This window comes from Mastomys coucha, unplaced genomic scaffold (genome assembly GCF_008632895.1).
Source record: "Mastomys coucha isolate ucsf_1 unplaced genomic scaffold, UCSF_Mcou_1 pScaffold1, whole genome shotgun sequence".
NCBI lineage: Eukaryota > Metazoa > Chordata > Mammalia > Rodentia > Muridae > Mastomys > Mastomys coucha.
This window is the reverse complement of record NW_022196891.1, coordinates 17,921,824-17,942,403: the sequence shown is the minus strand read 5'-3', so window position 1 is coordinate 17,942,403 and position 20,580 is coordinate 17,921,824. Positions and strand designations below refer to the sequence as shown.

Genomic DNA, 20,580 nt, shown 5'->3' with positions numbered 1-20,580 from the left:
CCTGCCATGCCTGCCTGCCATTCCTGCCTGCCTGCTGCCAGGAACTAACCCTGCGAAACTGTAAGTCCTAAGTAAGCTCTTTCTTCTAGAGGTTGCCTTGGTCTTCTGGTCTCATGGCAGCCACAGAAAATCTACCAAGACACACCCTTATCTCTTAGCATAGACAAGACTGAGACGTAGCTGCTATTACTATTCTCACGTGACACACAAGCAAGCGGAGCCTTAATGAAGAAAATATCTGCCACTTAACCACCAGTCTATCCCTTTGCCTCAGTGACGGGGTGTGACTCGACGTCTGAAACGCAACACCACTTCTCAGGAGATTAGAAATCCACTGTGCTCAGCCTTCAGCCTTGTGTATGTGTGGAAGTAATGTGTGTGTGTGTGTGTGTGTGTGTGTGTGTGTGTGTGTGTGTATGGTGTGAAACACCTGAATGCACACCCATGACAGGGGAAGACATTGGGCACCCCTTCTATCACTCTGTGCTGTGTTCCCTTGAGACAGGCTCGCTCACTGAACGTGGAGGTAGGCTGGCAGCCAGCAATCCTTTTGTCTCCTACCTCGGCAGAGCTAAGCTTAGAGGCACATCTGACCACACCCAGTTTTTTACTCCAGTGCTGAGGATTCAAACCCAGTTCTGCATGCTTATCCAGCGTGCAGCAGACGTTCTTACACACTGAGCCATCTCCTTCCACCAGCCCTTTGTTGCCATCGATGCTGCACACACACATACACACACACACACACACACACACAGCTTCCAACCTGCCTGATGCTGGCCTGTTCTGTTAGCTTCTCCTTGGTGCTTTCATAACCACCGTGTCTTTGACTGTGGAGCTCTCTGAGCAGGGAGCCGGTGCTCCATCTTTTCCAGCTTCTTTACTTTATTCAAATTACTAATCACTTAGAGCATTGCTAAAAGCCTTTCTCCCTCGCTCCCCATGCATGCTTAACCTAATTAACTATAAATGAGGAAAACGCTATCCACATTAAAAGAAAATGTTAACCTATAAATTATCAGAGTCTTTCTGTGAGGCTTAAGGAGGCCTTTGGAAAGTGCCACCCTGGGGGGAGATTCTCGGTTCATAAAGGTCCAGTGCCATCCTTCACCAACACAGACCACAAAACACTGGTCCGCAATGACCATAGTCTCTGTGTTCAGTACAATGCTATTCGTAATCCTTACAATACACCTCATTGGACTTGTAAAATACTCCCAGGAAAGCCAGGCACAGAGGCAGAAGTCTTTAATCCCAGCACTTGGGAGGCAGAGGCAGGAGGATCTCTGTGAGTTTAAAGGATAGCCAGGACTTTCCAGAGCTGACCCTGTCTCAAAGAAAAAGCAACAACAAACAAACAACAGATCAAAAACAACAAACAAAACAAAATATTCCCAGGAAACAGAATACCAAGGCCTTAAAATGCATCTGGAGCCCGCTGGGGGGAGAAAGAAATGGAGTAACATTCTTGCCCCCCCTCACCACAGAGACTCTTGCTTCTCAGCTGTCTCTCAGAGGCAGATCCTGTCAGTCACCAGATGCCCGGGGTCTTGAAATCCTCCCTTTACAGACTTCTAAATAGTCTACCCAAGCCAGACCCTGAAGTCTTCCTGCTGGGCTCACAACTGGGGCAAGTGTCTTGGAGGTTCCTGGTAGGTAGAGAACATATTTGTCCAGCCATCTGAAAGCTCATTGTGATCTCGTTCTTGAATTGACCTTCGAAGACTGAGGGATGAACAGTACAGAACAAAGCTGTGTATGTAACTCTTTCTGGAGAGACTCAAACAAAAGAAAAATCTCCCCAACAACAGATTAAAGATAACTCCCCAAAGAGTCTAGCTGAGTAAACCAGTGAGTTTCTTGGGGTTACAGAAGTATGGGTAGATTAAAGGCGGCTCAGAGTCATTGAAAAGCCCACACCAGCCTGGTGATGAATCCGGAAAGCTGCATCTCTGCACCATCTCTCCCCACACTTGCAGGGACTCCGCTAGAGTCTTCTCTGGAGCTACAATTGTGAATCCGGTTTCAGGAGCTTCCTCAGACATATAAAAAGCATGCGTGTTGCTTTTAGATCTGTTTACTTCCTGTTGAATAGTCTTCTCTCCAGGAAGGGAGGAGAGGCACAGATCACCCTCCCAGGAAGTTGTGAGAGGAAAGTCTAGAGAAAATAGACCTATTCATTGGCCAGGGGCTGAAGACAGGGGTGAAGGTATGAAGTAGAAGTCTCCAAAGCAAAACTTCCCTCTTTTAAACATTTATTTGCAGCTGTACCTGCTTTAAACTCACGGAACAGTTTAGGGCAGACGACTCGGAGGCTGTAACAACTGTTAGATCGCAAATCTTCCAGCTTCTGCTATCCCCCCCAAATTAGGTCACACCCTCCTACGGTCTGTCTCTCAAGGCCAGCTCCGGAGAGCTGCTGTGACCTCGCAGCTCTTAGAGTTGAGTCGCCTCCCTTCTTCTCGTATCTGTAACCAAGTCTGGCTCTTCCTGACGCTCAGACCTATGACAACCTTCAACCTTGTGAGTCCTAGCACAGAGGCTGTGTCCCATGGTGTGCGTCATACCCCTGAAAGCCTGTGAGAGTCAGAAATCCCTTTTGTTCCCAGAAAGTGTAGGGCCTGTTCTTTTCCCTTTAGGATCGTGTCAGGTGGTCCATCGTATGATACTGCACCTGACTCTTTATATTCTGGGACCTGAAGGGAAGGGTAGGCTCTCTCCTGTAGAGTCCTTTCATGCTCTTATGGCCACTACCACTCCTAATGTGATCCCACTTCTTCCAGCTCTGCATGGCTGTCCCTCTAGTAATGCTCTTCCGAAGGGCGATTCATCTCAGCTTCCTTTCTACATGCCTGTCCCGTTCCATAAGTTATAACAGTAACTGAGAAGGCGCAGCTGACACAGAGAATTCCAGATCCTACCATGCCCCCTCACTTGGGCTGCAGTTTATGACAAACCACAGCACACTCCTCTACTTCCAGGTGCAGCTCTGGTCTCTGGAGAATGAGTACAGGGTCTCTCTTCCCTCTCTGGGATTGCTGGGGTGTTTAGAGCTCCATTCCTCTCTGGGCTCTGGGTAGCAGGAGTAATGGAGGCTGTGATCATACCTCTGGGGAATACCAGAGACCCAGCAGGCTTCATATCCACATGTGCAGTCAATTCTTGATTATCCACGCCAATGATCTGTGACCCAGCCCCAGGTAATCCCAAACAACCGACAATCCAAAAGGAATTCCTCTTTGGTTTTGGAATATGCTCTGTTTTTTTCCAGCTGGAGAGCCCTCTCTGACATTCCTTGGTTGGTTATTATAGATCATTTAGGTTCCTTTAGTTGGGCACCGAATCTGAGCAATGATTCGAAGTGTGTTTCACATTGAAAATTTGCCTACCCCATTGACAAATGATTCCCTGGCAGGCATTTGAATTTGACAGTACCATATATTGTAGTAAGAATCATCTCCCAGGGGCTGGTGAAACATCTTACTGGCTAAGAGCACTAGCTGTAGAAGCATGAGGATCTATATGAAAAGCCAGACATGACTGCACACAGATGCAGTCCCAGCTCTGTGAGAGACAGAGGCAGGAGGTTATCAGGTTGTTCTGGCCAGCCAGCCTAGCTCCAGGGTCACTGTGGTGGTTCAGTTGAGAATGGCCCACACTGGCTCATATGTTTGAATGCTCAGTCCCTAGTTGATAGAACCATTTGAGAAGGATTAAGAAGTGTGGCCCTATGGAGCTGAGGGGTTTGCAGCCCCTTAGGATGAACAACAATATGAACTAACTAGTACCCTCAGAGCTCCCAGGGTCTCAACCACCAACCAAGGACTGCACATGGTGGGTCTGACTGTTCTGGCAGCATGTGTATAGTAGAGGATTGCAAATTCAATCATCAATAGGAGGAGAGGACCTTGGCTCTGTGAAGGTTCTGTGCCCCAGTGTAGGGGAATGCCAGGGCCAATGAGTGGGAGAGGGTGGGGTGGCAGGGATGGGGAGGGGGGAGGCAACAGGGGTTTGTTTTTGTTGTTTTTGTTTGTTTCTTTGTTTTTTGGAGGGGAAACTGGGAAAGGAGAAATTTACATGTAAATAAAGAAAATATCTAATAAAAAAGTTGAATTCATTTATGGAATCTTCAATGCATAAACAATTATTTCAATTAAAATATCCAAATTATATATATATATATATATATATATATATATATATATATATATATAAAAGAAGTGTGGCCTTCTGAAGGAGATGTTTCACTGGAGGCAGGCTTAGAGGTTTCAAAAGCCTACACCATTCTAGTTGGTTCTCTCTGCCTCATGGCTGATGTCTCAACAGATGAACCTCCCATGCCTGCCTACTTACTGCCATTCTCCTTACCATGATGGACATGAACTCTACTACTCTCTGGAACTGTGAGCTTCTAAATTAAACACACACACACACACACACACACACACACACACACAGGGAGGGGGTGTCAGAGGGTGAGGGCAGGGGATAATCTGTCTAGGTTTGTTTATGAATTTATTTATTCATATGCTCCACACAAATGTGTTGGGTTCCCTCAGTGTTCTAAGACTGTAATGAATCAGAGCTATGGGGCTGAAAGACTAATCCCTGGCTCTTGAGGGACACACCTTCTCAGGAGGCTTAATGAGATAGATTGTTGTATCTTTTGTGTGTAGCCATGAGCGTACATGTGTGCATTCATGTTCATGTTTGTGCCCATGAGTGAGTGCAAGTGCTTGTGTGATGTGTGTGTGTGTGTGTGCATGCGTGTCAGAGCTCACTTCAGGTGTTGTTCTTCAGCTGATCTCCATATTGTTTTGAGAAAGAGTTGCTCACAGACCCAGCAACTCCCCAATTCAGCTAGACTGTCTGGAGCAAGCCCCAGAGATTCTCCTCTCTGAATTTCCACAGTTCTAAGTTTATGGTCAGATGCCACCATGCCTGGTTTCTCACCTAGGTTCTAGGGAACAAGCTTAGGTCTTCACACCCGTAAGACAAGGACTTTACTTACGACTGAGCCTCCTCTTCAGCCTGACCCCTCCCTCAACTTTCTTGTTTTGAAACACGGTGTTGAACTCATTATGTAGCTGTGGGTGATTTTGAACTCTTGATCCTTCTGTCTGCATATCCTAAGTACGGGATTACAAACGTGAGCCACTATGCCCAATTTTTGCAGTCATGGTTGGAGCTGGAATTCAGCGCTTTGCCAGTGATAAGTAATCGCTCTACCGACTGAGTTCCATTTCCAGTCCACACTGCAATCTTTTCCTGCGGCTCTGCGTGTATACGCTGCACATGAGACCACTTTTATTTTCTGCTTTTGCTTCTCATCTCAGCAGGCACTTTTGTTGGAGACGTTTCAATAATTGGGGGGAAATGCTGCTGTAGGTGAATGAGTATGTTTGGACAGGACCTACCAGAGACATTGAGAATTCAGGCCAGTGTTTTTAATGGTTTAGAGACATTAAAATATAAAGAATACCACAATGGGGGTGCATATTATTGGTGGATTTAAAATATTTACATTTAATAATCCCTATATTGACACTCAAACTTTAGTGTTTATATAACTACATTTGGAGGAGGGAAAACATTAAAAGTCTAAAACTCCCGGCCTCTTCTGAATGTACGAGCCAGCCTCTCTCTTTGTGGTTCCTGATTCACACTCAAATTATGCCAAGAAAAGATGAATGTGTCGGAGGGCAGATGTATGTGGTTGGACAGATAGCTCAGAGGTAATTCGGTTCTGAGAGGAACCTCTTCAGATACCAAGCACAGGTCATTGGCTACAAGCCCTGTGGTCACAGTGAACAGTTCTCAGCAAGGCAGAGGTATTGAAAAAGCTCTGACTCAAAAGGCATTAAATCCACTTCTTTCTATAAAGTATGTTTCTCCAGTAACATTGAAAGGGCATGATGGTCGGGGAGTCAGCTCTGTCAGTAAAGTGTTGTGCAAACTCGAGGACCTGGCTTCCAATGCCTAGATCCTATGTAAAAGGAAAGCTGGGCATGGTGAGGGTTGGTTCTAATCCCAGTGTTAGGAAGTAGAGATAGGTGGATTACTGAGGCTCCCTGGCCAGCCAGCCTAGCCTATTAGGTGAGCTCCAGGCCCGTGAGACACATTATCTCAATAACTGGTGACAAAGAACATTTCTGAGGAACAGTATCCAAGGTTGTCCCACCATGGATAGACATGAGGGCATGTGCGCGCACACACACACGCGCACACTCACACGCACACAGGCACACACGTGCACGTGCACACTCACACGCACACACATGCGCGTGCGCACACACATACACGCACACACGCATGCATACACACATACACACACGCACACACAGGCACACACGTGCGTGCATGCACACACTCACACGCACACACATGCGCGTGTGCACACACATACACGCACACACACACAGGCATACACACACACAGGCACACACGTGCGCGCGCACACTCACACATACACACACATGCACACATGCGCGCGCGCACACACATACATGCACACACGCATGTGCACACACACGCATGCACACACACGCGTGCGCAAACGTGCACACGCATGCGCACACGTATGCGCACACACACACGCACACACGCATGCATACACACATACACACACGCACGCACAGATGGAGTGGCTAGTTACCACCCTTTAGGCCTATGTCTTCTCAATGTCATCACCATCCTCATCTCCACACACACTGCATTTGGACCTCATCCCTTTTGTTGAGATGACTAAGAAAGACAGCAACTTCTAACAGTGTGAATGTTAGGGTTAAGGGCCACAGCTCGCCACTTTATATTTTACATTTCTGAAGGTAAAACAACACAGAGTGGGATAAGGGAGATGACCTGGTCACTAAAAGGTCTGCCGCACAAGCAGAAGGACATGAGTTCGGATCCCCAGAATGCCTGGAAAACAGAATGTGGCAACACGAATCTATAACCCCAAAACTGGAGACAGGTGGGTGAAAATGGAGGGTCCCTGGAGCTTGTGGCTCATCACAGACACCCATGAGCACAAGCATATACCACACGCATTATGAGAAAAAAAAAGGAAAGTTAATATCTAAATAATATTCTGTGACATTTCACCCATTTAAATGAGGTGAGAGAATGCTACCTGACAGATTTGATCTCAACACCCATTGCTTAGCAGCAACTTTGGAGACAACCCCTCTAAAATGAGATGGTGAGCTTACAGATTAACTGTAGGCACAGAAGCCACCCGGCCTTTCTGTGTCTTCCTTTCCTGCCAGAACTGCTACTGACACTGCAGGCAGCCGTGGCCCTGGGACTTCTGCAGGTCCTCGAATGCAGAGTAATTCGGAACATCCAATGGGAAAACACCTGGGCTTCTTTTGCGGCTAATTGGATGCATTTGAGCTATCTGTCCAGTAACTAGGATCCACGGCAGCTCAGGCTGAGGCCCGGTTCAAACCTAGCTCTCCCCTATGCTTCTGTTGTTAATAGACAAGGCTTTACCTTCCCCTTTTCTCCTCCCTTCTGCTTCTTCTCCTCCTTTTCCTCACTTCTTTTTGCCCCACTTTCTTGTCTGAGTTCCCCATTGTGTTAGTCAGGGTTCTTTAGAGGGAAAGAAGGGTTGGGTGAATGCATACTACAAAATAGAGTATTTGCTAAGCTGGTTGGTGTCCTGCAGGTGAGCTGCCGAGTAGCCCAACAGTGGGCATCTGCATGCTGGAGAAGCGGAGAATCCAGCAGCTCTTTGTTCCACAAGGCTGATGCCCCGGCAGCCCCAATCTAGTGCTGAAGGCCTGGAGGAGTCCTGGAGAGGACCAGGCCTTCAATCTCTTTGGAAGGCTAAGGAGCTGGATGGGTTCCTATGGCAGGGAAGGACGGCTCCAGCAGCCCCAGTGGATACAGTCACCAGTAAGGAGCAAAGGCAAGCAGCACATGGTTTTCCCCTCTGATCTCTTTCTGGCTAGGTCATTGCTGGGAGGTGCCTGCCTGCCCATGCAGGGGTGGGAGTCTGCTCTTCAGTTAATCCCTCCTGGAAACACACTCACAGGCCTGCCCAGAGGTGTGTTCCTGAGTTTGTTCCAGATCCAGTAAAGTTGACAGTCAAGATTAACCATGACACTCATATTTCAATGCAAAAAGTCCCCCTTCTCCTTGCTATCCCAACACAGAGACCTTGATTAATTTTTTTTTCTCCTACTTATTTGCAGCAGAGATAAGTCAAAAACCAGATACGATGAAGCCAGAAACTCTTGTGGCTGGTAAAAGACATCCAGAAACTAGACCTTGAGCACACAGCTTTCTTGCAAGGGGAATTTGTGGTTTAGAGAAATTCTTTTCACTGTGTTTGTGTGTGTGTGTGTGTGTGTGTGTGTGTGTGTGTGTGTGTGTGTGTGCATGTGTATGAGAGAGAGAGAGAGACAGAGAGACAGAGAGAGACAGAGAGAGACAGAGAGACAGAGAGAGACAGAGAGAGAGACAGAGAGACGTGGGAGAGGGAGGGGTAGAAGAGGAAGGGCAGGGAGAGGGAGAAAGAAGGAGAGAGGGAGAGAGGGAGAAAGGGACAGAGGGAGAGAGGGAGAGAGGGACAGAGGGACAGAGGGACAGAGGGATAGAGGGAGAGAGTCAGGTGGCCAATGAGAGTACAAATTGGAAGTTGGAAGTCACCAGAAACCCAACAGGAACAGAGTCAAGGCTGTGATTCCGAGGAAGGAGAAGATGGGAGAAGAATGCTCTCTTGGTCCCTCTAGTTGGGAGGGATAAAGGTAAGACAAGATTTTATAAAGTCAAATAATGGGCCATGTTACAAATAATAGTTTACTCTCTGCTGTTAGAAAGATTCATGGTTTACAAGAGAGTCATCACTTAGCAAACATGTACTGCAGAATATTCTGTGTTACACTAGTGCACCTTGATCAAGCTCTACAGCCTTTTCACAAACAGGACTTGTAATTGGCTCCATTTTACAAACCCAGGAAGTGAAAAAGCTAAGAGTTGACCTTACGTCCCTAAGGCTGTAGAGTCTGCTTGGTTGTTGGCATGCCGATCACAAGAATAGGATGTCAGCTTTGTCCCGCCCTCCCCCCTTTTTGTTCTGGAGACAGACTCTCATGTAACCCGAGCTGGCCTTGATATTGTGCAGCAGAGGAGAGCCCTGAATTCCTGGTCCTCAGGCCTCCTGCCCCTGAGTTTTGAGGCTATCACCCTACCTCGTCTGTGTGGAGCTGGGGATAGAGCCAGGGCTTCATGCCTACCAGGTACACAGTCCACGAATGTCCTCAGATCTCTTTTGGCCTCTTGTCTTGTTCTCTACTTCTGTTTCCTAGCAGAGGTGATTTGCCTTCTTCTCTGAAATGTGCAAATGTACAAAGGTATTTCTGGTCACCACAGGTGCGTATGTTTGCTCAACACTTTAGGTTTCTTGAGAAACCCCTTCACCAAGGGAATCATTCAGGCCTAAAAGCCAGGCATGTGGAGGTTGAGAAATCATGATGCAGTTTCAGAAAAGGGCACAGAAGCCTGGGAGACTGTTGGCACAGAAAGATTCACTGGTGGCAAGGTCAGACATTGGCCCCCATCTGGCAGTCAGGATAGTTATGCAGGGACTATTAAATAGATCATGATTAGATAGATAGGCAGGTCCCCTATGCTGAGGGCTTTGCTTGACAACAATCACTTTCCAAATCAAAGCTGAAAGCATGAATTTCCTAGAAAACCCAAGCAGCTAGACAAGGCACACACAGCTTGCTGATTGGCAGCTTGAGACTACTTGTCCACGCAGCCCCTACACCCATTCTTTATAAAGCCCTAAGCAAGAGCCATGCAGAAGGAGTGTTTCTTGGGAGCCCTCCTGTTGGGTGGGAGCTCTGATGACAGTTGATTGGAGTCCTGAAACTTTGCACCGCTCCTGGGAGCTCTCTTTCTATGATGCTCAATAGATCTCCTTCACTTTCAAACTCAGCCTTTATCAGCGGGTTCTAGTGATCGGATCCATGAGACATGAACTCATGGTTGCCTTGGAATTTGGACTTCTGGTGACTGATGATCATCTGGTATCTTTGCACCGACACCAAACTTAAGTTTTTGATAAGATTCTGCCACACTCCAGGAAACTGCCTGGGTCTCAATGATGATTTTTGGGCTCCTCAGGAGTTACTTCTGAAAAGGAGCTCTTCTTTGAGAAGTAGCATTGAGTGAGGAATGGCACCCGAGGAATGACACCGGAGGAGAAAGACACTGGAGGTTGTCCTCTGACCTCCACATGTATGTCATGCTTACATACGCATGTTTGCGTTTACACACACACACACACACACACACACACACTTCGATCCCAAATTAAGATAAAACTCTTATCATTTCATCTCTTTCTCTGTGTGTGTGTGTGTCTTGAGTTACTTATTTTGTGTGTATGAGTACACTGTAGCTGTCTTCAGACACACCAGGAGAGGGCATCCGATCCCATTATAGATGGGTGTGAGCCGCCATGTGGTTGCTGGGAATTGAACTCAGGACCTCTGGAAGAGCAGTCAGTGATCTTAACCTCTGAGCCACCTCTCCAGATCCCTCATCTCTTTCGTTTATTTCCGCACTGCTGCTCCATCTATTGTCTTGGACATATTAGGAGAGATTGTGTTTTAAAGCTTCTGTCCTTTGGTCTAGCCAGAGGGCCTCTGGCTCCCAAACCACTCAAACAGAATAACTTTGGGTGGGAAAGATTACATTATTAGTAAAATTGAGGGCTTTCCCTAAGTCTACTTTAGTCGGGGGCCCCGACTCCCTAGGGGAAAATGTCTGCAAAGGTACCACTGGGAGCTCAGAGAGGAAAATATTATGTTCTAACCTTTTAAAAATTAATCCAACTGTTAAGAGGGATCCCAACTGTATTTCACTAAAGCTGTAGTCTGAAAGGTCCAACAATTGAACCAGGACAAATGGAGTACCCTAAGCAAATGTCATGCCATAGATTTACCTACCTACAAGGTATCGGCATGGTTCAGGTCAGAGGTTAATTAAAGACATCGAAAGGTCATCGTGTGATTAGGTGAAGGCAGACTTTTAATAGGACATTGGCCCGAGCCACACTGACAGAAGATTTATGCCAGGAGCGATGACATCGCCACGAATCCTGCTGATAACAGGAGCCTCAGTATTGGCCCGAACAGAATGATGAATGAAGCCCATATCTCCCCACACTGCTCATTACGAGCCCTTCACTCTCGGTGGCACTTAGCAGCATCTATTTACTGGGGTTGGAGGGTGTGGGACAGCATCCAGGTCCATCTAATACTTTTAAATGTACACTCATGATATAAAAATGAAACAAGAGATAAGATTAGGCCTTTGAATAATTGCACGGCACTGCTTCCTGGATTATTTGCACCAGTACCAAAACATTATCCTCACCACCACCACCCCCCCCCACACACACACCCGCCCCGCAGTGTTCTTCCAGTGTGTGAGCAGCTCAAGGAAATTAATTGTCTGAGGCAGAAGGTCAGAGGGAAAAAATTACCGATAAGCGGTGAAACACGCTATAAAACAGGCTTGCTGAGTCTTGCCTTCCACCGCTCTCAATATGTGAACAAAAGATAATGTAAAGAAAAAGACATACAGATCCCCCTGCCATGCTTAGCGTGGCTGTCCTTGTTTAGATTTGGTTAGGGAGCGGATCTAGAAAGGAGGCCCGATAAATGGAGAATAAAAATAATAAATAAATAATAAATAAATAAATAAATACAACATAAAATAGTGCTCAGCCTAAAGCAGAGATAAGAAAAACTAAGGGCCCTGATGAATAACGTTTACTTTTCCACGAAACTCCCTTCCAACACGTTATGTATTTATCAAACCACCAGAGTGTAAATTCTATGAATAAGCCCTATCATCTCGCAGTCAGCAGACACCGTTGGAAACCGTAGAACAGAAAATGCTTGAGTGTTCGAAAAGGCGGCTTTCTATAGAGTTGAGTATAGCGATGTCTGCAGTTTCCCAGTGCGGGGGTGGGGAGTGGGGGTGGGGGAAGATGAACAGAATCTTTCTGCTTGGGCCATCAACCGGGGCCAGGCTAAAGGAAGATCACACCCCATCTAACCCCAAGGCAAGGGCCACATTAATCCAGAAACAAAGATGAAGAGCCCAGGAGAGATGGTAGGACTAGGAGCTAGTTGCAGAGGAGTTGGTGGGAAGGTCACCATCCCTCATTTGAGATCACTATTTTTTTTAAATATATTTTATTTTAAATGATGTCTATGTAGTGGATTAGGGGTGTGTTATGGGGGTTTGTGCCCATGAGTGAAATGCCCTTAGTGGCTAGAAAAGGGTGTTGGATTTCCTGGAGCTGATGTCACAGGCAGTTGTTAGGTTGGCTCCTGAGAAACAAGCTCAGATTCTCTGGCAGAGCAGTCAGTGGGCCTTCAACCGCTGAGCTATCTCTCAGCCATTCTAAGACCATTCTGTTTATGGATAGAGCAAATGGCAGGTGGATTTATACAGATCTGCCTTCCTCTGCCTTAGGGGTGCTGGGACTATGCCATCACCACCTGGAAATAATTTATATATATATATATATATATATATATATATATATATATATATATATATATATTTGTACATATGTATATATGTGTGTATATATATATATATACATATATATGTATACATATCACTAGGAACATCTTATTAAAAATTTTGGGTAATCTCAGAAGGCAGAGGCAGGTGGATCTTTGAGTTTGAAGTCAGCCTGGTCTTCAAAGCAAGCTCCAGACAGCAAGAGTTACATAGAGAAACCTTGTCATAAAAACTAGAATAATTAATAATGATGATGGTGATGGTGATGATGATGATGATAATATAAATAAGGGTCTGGAGATGGCGAGATGGCTAGGAGCAGGGACTGTTCTTGCAGAGACCCGGCACTCCATTCCTAGCATCTAGTGACAATGACCTATAGCTCCAGCTCCCGGTCATCTAAGGCCCTCTTCTTGCCTCTTCAAGCACCTGCACCAACAGGCACATATCCACACACAGACACAAGCACAGAGAGTCAAAAAACTGATCTTTAAAAATGAGTATTAAAAGAGAAATGAATCAATTACTAAGCTAGGTTAGTGATCATCTGTTCTGCTCTAGATATGATCGAGGATCTAAGAGTCTAAAATTGGCTGCCACCAGGGCTGGGACGAGAAGTGCTAGCTATCACTCCTGGCTTTTTCATGTGGGTTCTGAGGACCAACTCAGGTCTGCGTGTGTGTACAGCAAGCACTTTACTCAGCGAGCCAGCCTGTGATCAAGGTAGTTCTGCTGTCTGTCTTCGATGAGTTGAGGTTTAAGCCAAGTCCTTAAATCAGGAGGGTAGCTTTACTTAAATGTCAGAATCCATCTAGATGGCTCTCATGGACAGGTTCCTGTGGTGCAAACTATTCTTTCCTTTAGGGATTGACAAGAGACTTTGGCAAGTTAAAGGGCACAGGAAGGATTGTCCCAAAGAAATCTGTTTTAACTTGTGTAACAGAAAGTCATTCAATGTCTGACCACAGAGGCTTTTTTTCCATGAAGCATTTATGAGCATTTCATGGAACTTATTTTGGAAAATGGCTTATGGAAATAAATGCTAAAGGAAATATTGCTAGCAGTTACTAGTTGTAGCTTCAAGTTATCAGGGAACACACACACACACACACTCACACACAAAGACACACACAGACACACACACACTTACACACAGACACACACACACTCACAGACAGACACACACACAGACATACACACAGATACACACACATACATACACGGACACGCACGCAGATATACACACACAGACACACAAGACACACACACATACACACACAGACACACACAGATACATACATGCACACACACAGACACACACACACACTCACAGACACACAAACACACTCGCACACAGATACACACAGGCACACAACAGAGATAGACACACAGATACACACAAATAGACACACACATGTACACATACACAGAGACACATACACACACAGACACACACTCACAGACACACACAGAGACACACACATATGCTCACACACACACACACACACACACACAGACACACACTCTATTTTCTTTATAAAACCTCAAAAGACTGAAGCTTGAAAAACTGACTCTTGCATGTAATTCTAGCATTCAAGAGGAAAAAGCAAGAGGGTCAGGAGTTCAAGGCTAGCCTGGGCTACATAGGGAATTTGAGGCCAGCCTTGTCTACTGAGACACTTTTTTAAAACAAACAAGCAAAGAGCTTGTGAGGGCATAAGCAAGGTGTAGCCTGAGCCTTTTTATTCACTGTAGCCGATGCCTACAGACTCCACCTCTTACCGCTTTCAGTGAGAGTAAGGGGGTCAGGGAAAACGCTGAGCTACGAGAGAAAACAAACAAACCAAACCAACCCCAAACAGACAGACAGACAGACAGACAGACAGACAGACAGACAGACAGACAAAAATCTAACCACCATAAAACCCAAAAATCACAGAGCAGGGTATCTAAGCACGATTTCTTCTTTTGCCTTGTTATCTTAGTTACATTTTATCATTAATGTTACACTTCTGGCTTTTCTGCCTTGGGCCATAGCCACCTGGAGCCCCGGTTTGATGGAAAGCGTGGAGATGATTGTCATCCTGGACCGTTCTTGGCAGACAGGACTGAGCTGAGCGGGAAAACAAATGCATGATGAACAGGAACACAAGCATCCCACTGCAGGCCAGACTCCCTAGCCATGCAGAGGAGCAAAGTCACGGCGAATTCCTTTGAATTATCGGGAGGATTCCCTGGGAAAGTCAGTGAAATCTGACACAGACAAGCCAGACGTGACAATCTAATTAAACCGAATCATGTGTCTAAGAGATTCTAGTGACTTATGAAATTTTCCTTTACTTCTTTGTATATGTGCACGTACATTCCTTTGTATATACACGTGCACCCTGGCTGTCTTAGTTAGTTAGGGTCTTACTGCTGTGAGCAGACACCATGACCAAGGCAACTCTTAGAAGAACATTTAATTGGGGCTGGCTTACAGGTTCAGAGGTTCAGTCCATTATCATCAAGGCAGGAACGTGGCAGCATCCAGGCAGGCATGGTGCAGGAGGAGCTGAGAGTTCTACGTCTTCATCTGAAGGCTGCTAGCAGAATACAGGCTTCCAGGCAGGTAGGATGAAGGTCTTAAAGCCCACACCCACAGTGACATACCTACTCCAACAAGGCCACACCTACTCCAACGGGGTCACACCTTCTAATAGTGCCACTCCCTGGGCCAAGCATATACAAGCCATCACACTGGTGTACATGCAGGTCAGTGTGGGGGTGTTTTCCTCAATTGCTTTCCTCATTATTTTCAAATATTTATCTTATTTTTAACTGTATGCTTCTGTCTGTGGATGTGTATATGGCAGTGTGTGAGAGCACCCTCAGAGACCAGAAGAGGGCGTCAAGATTCCGGGGAGCTGGAATTACAGGTGATTATGAGCATCCATTATGGGTTCTGACAACCAAACTTGGATCCTCTGTGAGAGCAGGGTGCACCCTCACCTGTGAAGTCATCTTGCCAACCTTGCCATGTTATTTTGAGACAGGTCTGTACTGGTTAGGTTTTCATTTTCTTTTGCTTGTTTGTTGTTTGTTTGTTTCTACTTGACACAAGCTGTAGTCATCTGGGAAGAGGAAATAGCAACTGAGGTAAGTGCCTTCATCAAGCTGGATGGTAGGCTAGTCTGTTGGGAACATTTTATAGACCACTGATTGACACAGAAGGGCCCAATCTACTGTAGATGGTGCCATCCCTCAGCAGGTAGTCTTGGATTGTATAAAAAATCATGGGAGCAAGCCAGTCATTAGACCTCCTCATGACCTCTGCTTCAGCTCCTGCCTCCAGGTTCCTGCCCAGAGTTTCTTCCTTGGCTTCCTCTTGATTACTGCCTATAGCACATAAGCCAAATAAACCCATTCCTCTCCAGGTTGCTTTTGTTCATGGTGTTTTACCACAGCAATAGAAGCCCCATTTTAGATAGGGTTTTTAAGGGTACTACAAGCTCACTAATTTGTGTAGACTAGCTGGCTAGGGAGCCTCAGGGATCTTCGTGTCTCCATTTCTCCAGTGCTGGGACTATAAGAGTGTGCCTCCATGTCTGGCTTCTACATGGTAAGTAGGGGTTGAATTTAGATCCTCATGCTTGGGCAGCAAGCGCGTTGTCAACTGAGTTGTCTTCCTGGCTTTATTTTTCTTTTATATTTTGTATGCTATCCAAGATATACTAGTTTCGATGCGTTGTTGTTGCTAGATGGTTTTGTGAATTCACTGGTTAAGTTACCTTCATATGATAAGTGCCAGCAAACCTATAAAGAATACTGTAGGTGCAAGATAGGACATACCATAACCAATACATGTGACTAAGTAGACTGAAAGAAGGAAGAGAGAGAACTAATTCTACCTGGCAATTCTAGAAGCTTTTGATTCCAGAATATCCTTAGAAGTGAATCTAAAAGCACATCTGCTGTATTTGAAGGTGAAATGCCCTCCATGTTCCATGTGCTTGAACACTTGGATCGCAGCTGATGGTGCTGTTGGAAGGTGTGGAGCCTTTAGGAGATGGAGCCTTGCTGGAGGAAGAGTCACTGAAGGAGGGTCTTGAAACTTTATAGCCTGGCCCCACTTCCTGTTTATTCTCTGCTTCCTGAGTGCAGCTGTAATGTGACCAGCCAGCTCCTGCTCTGCCCATCCTGTCTTCCCTGTAGGCGGTTGTGTCTTCCCTGCCGTGACAGACTGTGTCCCTCTGTAACTGTTAGCACAAATAAACCCTTCTCCCCTTCAGTTGCTTTGCCAGAGTGTTTAATCACAACAGCAGAAAAGTGACTAAGAGAGCCTCTGACAGGTCTTTCCCCCACCTTTCCTTTTTATTTATTTTTCTTTCATATATTACATCTCAACTGCAGTTTTTCTTCCCTACCCTCCCTTCAGCCTCCCCCCAGACCTCCTCTGTCCCCCAGATCTATCCTTTTCTTCTCATCCCCTTAGAAAAAAGCAAACCTTCTAGGGACATCAACCAAATATGGTATATAACAAGCTTCAATAAGACCAGGCACATATTCTCACATCAAGGCTGAACAAGGGAGCCCAGTAGGAGGAAAAGGGTCCCAAAGGCAGATAAAAGAGTCAGAGACCGCCCCTGCTCCCACTATTGGGAATTCCACAAGAACACCAAATTACACAGCCATATTATATATGCAGAGGACTTAGGTCACACCCATACAGGCTCCCGGATCTCTACTAGCCCACTTGACAGTTGTAGTCAGTTGATTCTGTGGGCCATGTTCTTGTGGTGATCCTGATCTCTCTGGCTTCTCCAATCCTTCCTCCCCTCTTCCAAAGGACTCTGGGAGCTCTGTCTAATTTTGGGCTGTGGGACTCAGCATCTGCTCACATCAGTTGCTGGATAATGTATCTCTGATGACCATTATGCTCGGCTCCAGTCCCAGCATATTCTGCAGGCATTAACAAACTATAGGCTGGAGGTCTTGTAGCTCTGTTGGTGTCCCAATCCTTCCACTTGAGGCCTTGCCTGCTTCCAGAGGATGGCCAGTTCAGGCTTCATGTTCCCAATTACTATGAGTCTTCGCTAGTGTTATCCTCATGGAGTTTCTGGTACACTACATAGGTCCTGAAATGCTCCCTAACTCCATTCATCTTTGCCAGTATTCTCTTCCTCCGTCCCTCTCCCACCTGACCCTTCCTGTTCCCATCATCCCCACCTGCCCTTAGTCCAACTGCAAAATCTATTTCTTCTTCCCAGTAAGATCCTTGCATCCACCTCTACCCCCAAGCTCTCATCATTTAGCTTCTCTGGGTGTGTGGATTGTAGCATGACTCTCCTTTACTTTATGGCTAATATCTACTTATAAATGAGTTCATAGCATGGTTTCATTTCTGGGTCTGGGATATGAATTATCCTCACTGAGGATAATTTTTTTCCTAGTTCCATCCATTTTGCCTGCAAATTTCATAATGCCTTTTTTTTTCAAACAGCTGAATAATACTCCATTGTATAAATGTAGCACTTTTTTTTCTTTATGTATTCTCTGGTTGAGGGACATCTAGGTTGTTTCCAGTTTTTGGTTATTATGAATAAAGATGCTGCAAACATAGTTGAGGAAGTGTCTTTGTGGTAAGATGGAGCATCCTTTGGGTATGTTCCCAGGAGTGGTATGGCTGGTTCTTGAGGTTGATTGATTCCCAATTTTCTGAGAAACCTCCTTATTGATTTCCAGAGTGGCTGTACAAGTTTGCATTCCCACTAGCAATGGAGGAGTGTTCCCCTTGCTCCACATCCTCGACAACATGAGCTGTCACTTGTGGTCTTGATCTTAGTCATTCTGACAGGAGTAAGATGAAATCTTGATTTGAATTTCCCTGATGGCTAAAGATGTTGAACACGTGTTTGTTTCTCAGCCGTTTTTGGGTTCCTTTGTTGAGGATTCTCAACAGAGCAGCCGTAGGCATGTTCCTGCCGGCTATTTAGATGAGATCGCTTCCTTAGTTGTTGTTTTTGGACTTGGTGTTCTATTCCCAAGGGATTACACTACGTTTGGCATCAGATTCATACTCCAGTTTTATGTTTTGTAATATGAAAAAGAAAGCTTTGGAGGTTATTGTGATGTATTTATCTCTTCTGAGCATGGCATGGTCATAGTCATCATAGAGACAAGATTGCTAGAAGAACTATAGAGGACCTTGCTCTGCTTCCAGTCTAGGCAGGGGAATAAAAAAAAAAAAAAGACAATCCACAGACAGCTAGGGCATGGTCATGTGATGAGACCAGCAACATTCACTCATCGTCCTCAGGTGGAGGAGGAGAGGGTCCCTAATGTGATGAGACCAGCAACATTCACGCATCGTCCACAGGTGGAGGAGGAGAGAGTCCCTAATGTGATGAGACCAGCAACATTCACGCATTGTCCACAGGTGGAGGAGGAGAGGGTCCCTAATGTGATGAGACCAGCAACATTCACTCATCGTCCACAGGTGGAGGAGGAGAGGGTCCCTAATGTGATGAGACCAGCAACATTCACGCATCGTCCACAGGTGGAGGAGGAGAGGGTCCCTAGACTTTCATCCAAGATCCTGCCCACTACTCTCTCCTGTCACCTGGTCTTGGGTAAAAGTGATCAAGTATATAAAAGGTAGATGGGGAGAGGAACTCCAGAGATGCTACTGCCATTCGTCATCCCTCCTGCTCCTCTAAGCAGCCCCTCACTCACGGGTTCACCGGGAGTGAGCTCATTGGTTCATCCTGCTGGGCTAATTTGCGATTGTTTCTGTGGTCTGCTATTCCCTGCCAGGGGTGAAGAGACACTTCATATCTCCTCAGGAAAAGCTGCATATCAGAGATTCTTAGCATTAAGAATATCGCTAAGAGTGCAAACAGCTCTGCACACCAGTCAATAGTGTGTGTGTGCGGTGGGGGGAGGTGAGTCTCAAGGTGAATGTTTATAAGCCTCACCTCCCCGCTGGTTTTCTCTGCTTGTGTCTTGCATGTGGATGGAAATCTCTCAGCTTCATTCTCTGGCTATTTACTGCCTCTATGTCCATTATGGACTCTCTCCCAGTGGGATTGTAAGCCAAAATAAGCACTTTTTTACTCCTATCAGTCACTTTTAATCATGGAGTCTTATTACAGTGACAAAAAATAAGGACTGCGGCTCCCTTTCCAGTTACAGCGCCACACTCCACCCTGGGGCACTTACTAGACCAGTTTGCTCTCGCGGTTTCCAAGACAAAGCCCACCTCGGCTGCTTCTGCTGAGATTCCCAACACTGCTGTGTCACGGAGGCCGAACCATGACAGTGCCTGGCAGAGTCCAAAGACGATGAATGCTGGTAGATTCCTGGCATCCGCTTTCTAAATCTGTAAATTCACACCCGAGATAAAAAGGAGTGCCAGGGCCTAACTCCTGAGCTCTGGTATGCTTGCTTGTAGGGTGTGACTCCATTGCCGGAAGCTGAGGGGCTGAGGAGCCGGCTCATCTAGTGGAGGTGCTGGCTGCCAGGCCTGATGGCCTGAGCTTGGTCCTTGGGATGTGGATGGTAAGTGAAGGCAAAGACTCTGGCACGCACGTAGTCATCGGTCCCTCACACACATCAGGGGACCTCTGCATTCAACCTACAATAAAATCAGTGAACTTTAATTGTTTTTCAGATGGCAGAAGATGAGCCGTGGAGATAATATTTTCATCAGCACGATCTAATGTGGAAAGATAGAAGGCTGAGACGAGTTGTGCTACTACTCATTCTTCTCACTGCTGCAGCCACATCCAATCAGAAGCAACTCAGAAGAGCAGGGGCAAGAGGAGGGGCAGCAGGAGCAGGAGGGCCAGCAGTAGGGGCAGGAGGGGCAGGTGGAGGCGCAGAAGGGGCAACGGGGGCAGCAGGGTTAAGAGGGACAGCAGGAGCAGCAGGAGGGGCATCACGGGCAGGAACTGCAGGTGGAGGGGCACCAGGAGGTGCAGCAGGAGAAGCAGCAGGGGCAGAAGGGACAGGAGGGGCAGGTGGAGAGGCAGGAGGAGCAGC

At 46.3% G+C, this 20,580-nt stretch overlaps 1 long non-coding RNA gene across 2 annotated transcripts in view; it reads left to right on the top strand.

The window, feature by feature from the left end:
• LOC116098045 overlaps positions 1-20,270 on the top strand; it is a 34,921-nt gene extending 14,651 nt beyond the window's left edge. Inside the window, exons 1-3 of one of the 2 annotated variants that reach the window (XR_004121680.1) lie at positions 19,794-19,890; positions 19,991-20,097; positions 20,210-20,270. This is a non-coding gene — a long non-coding RNA (uncharacterized LOC116098045). Of the gene's footprint in view, positions 1-19,793; positions 19,891-19,990; positions 20,098-20,209 lie in introns of those variants that run through there. The other variant, XR_004121682.1, reaches the window with a different exon arrangement.
• Positions 20,271-20,580: the final 310 nt, after the last annotated feature.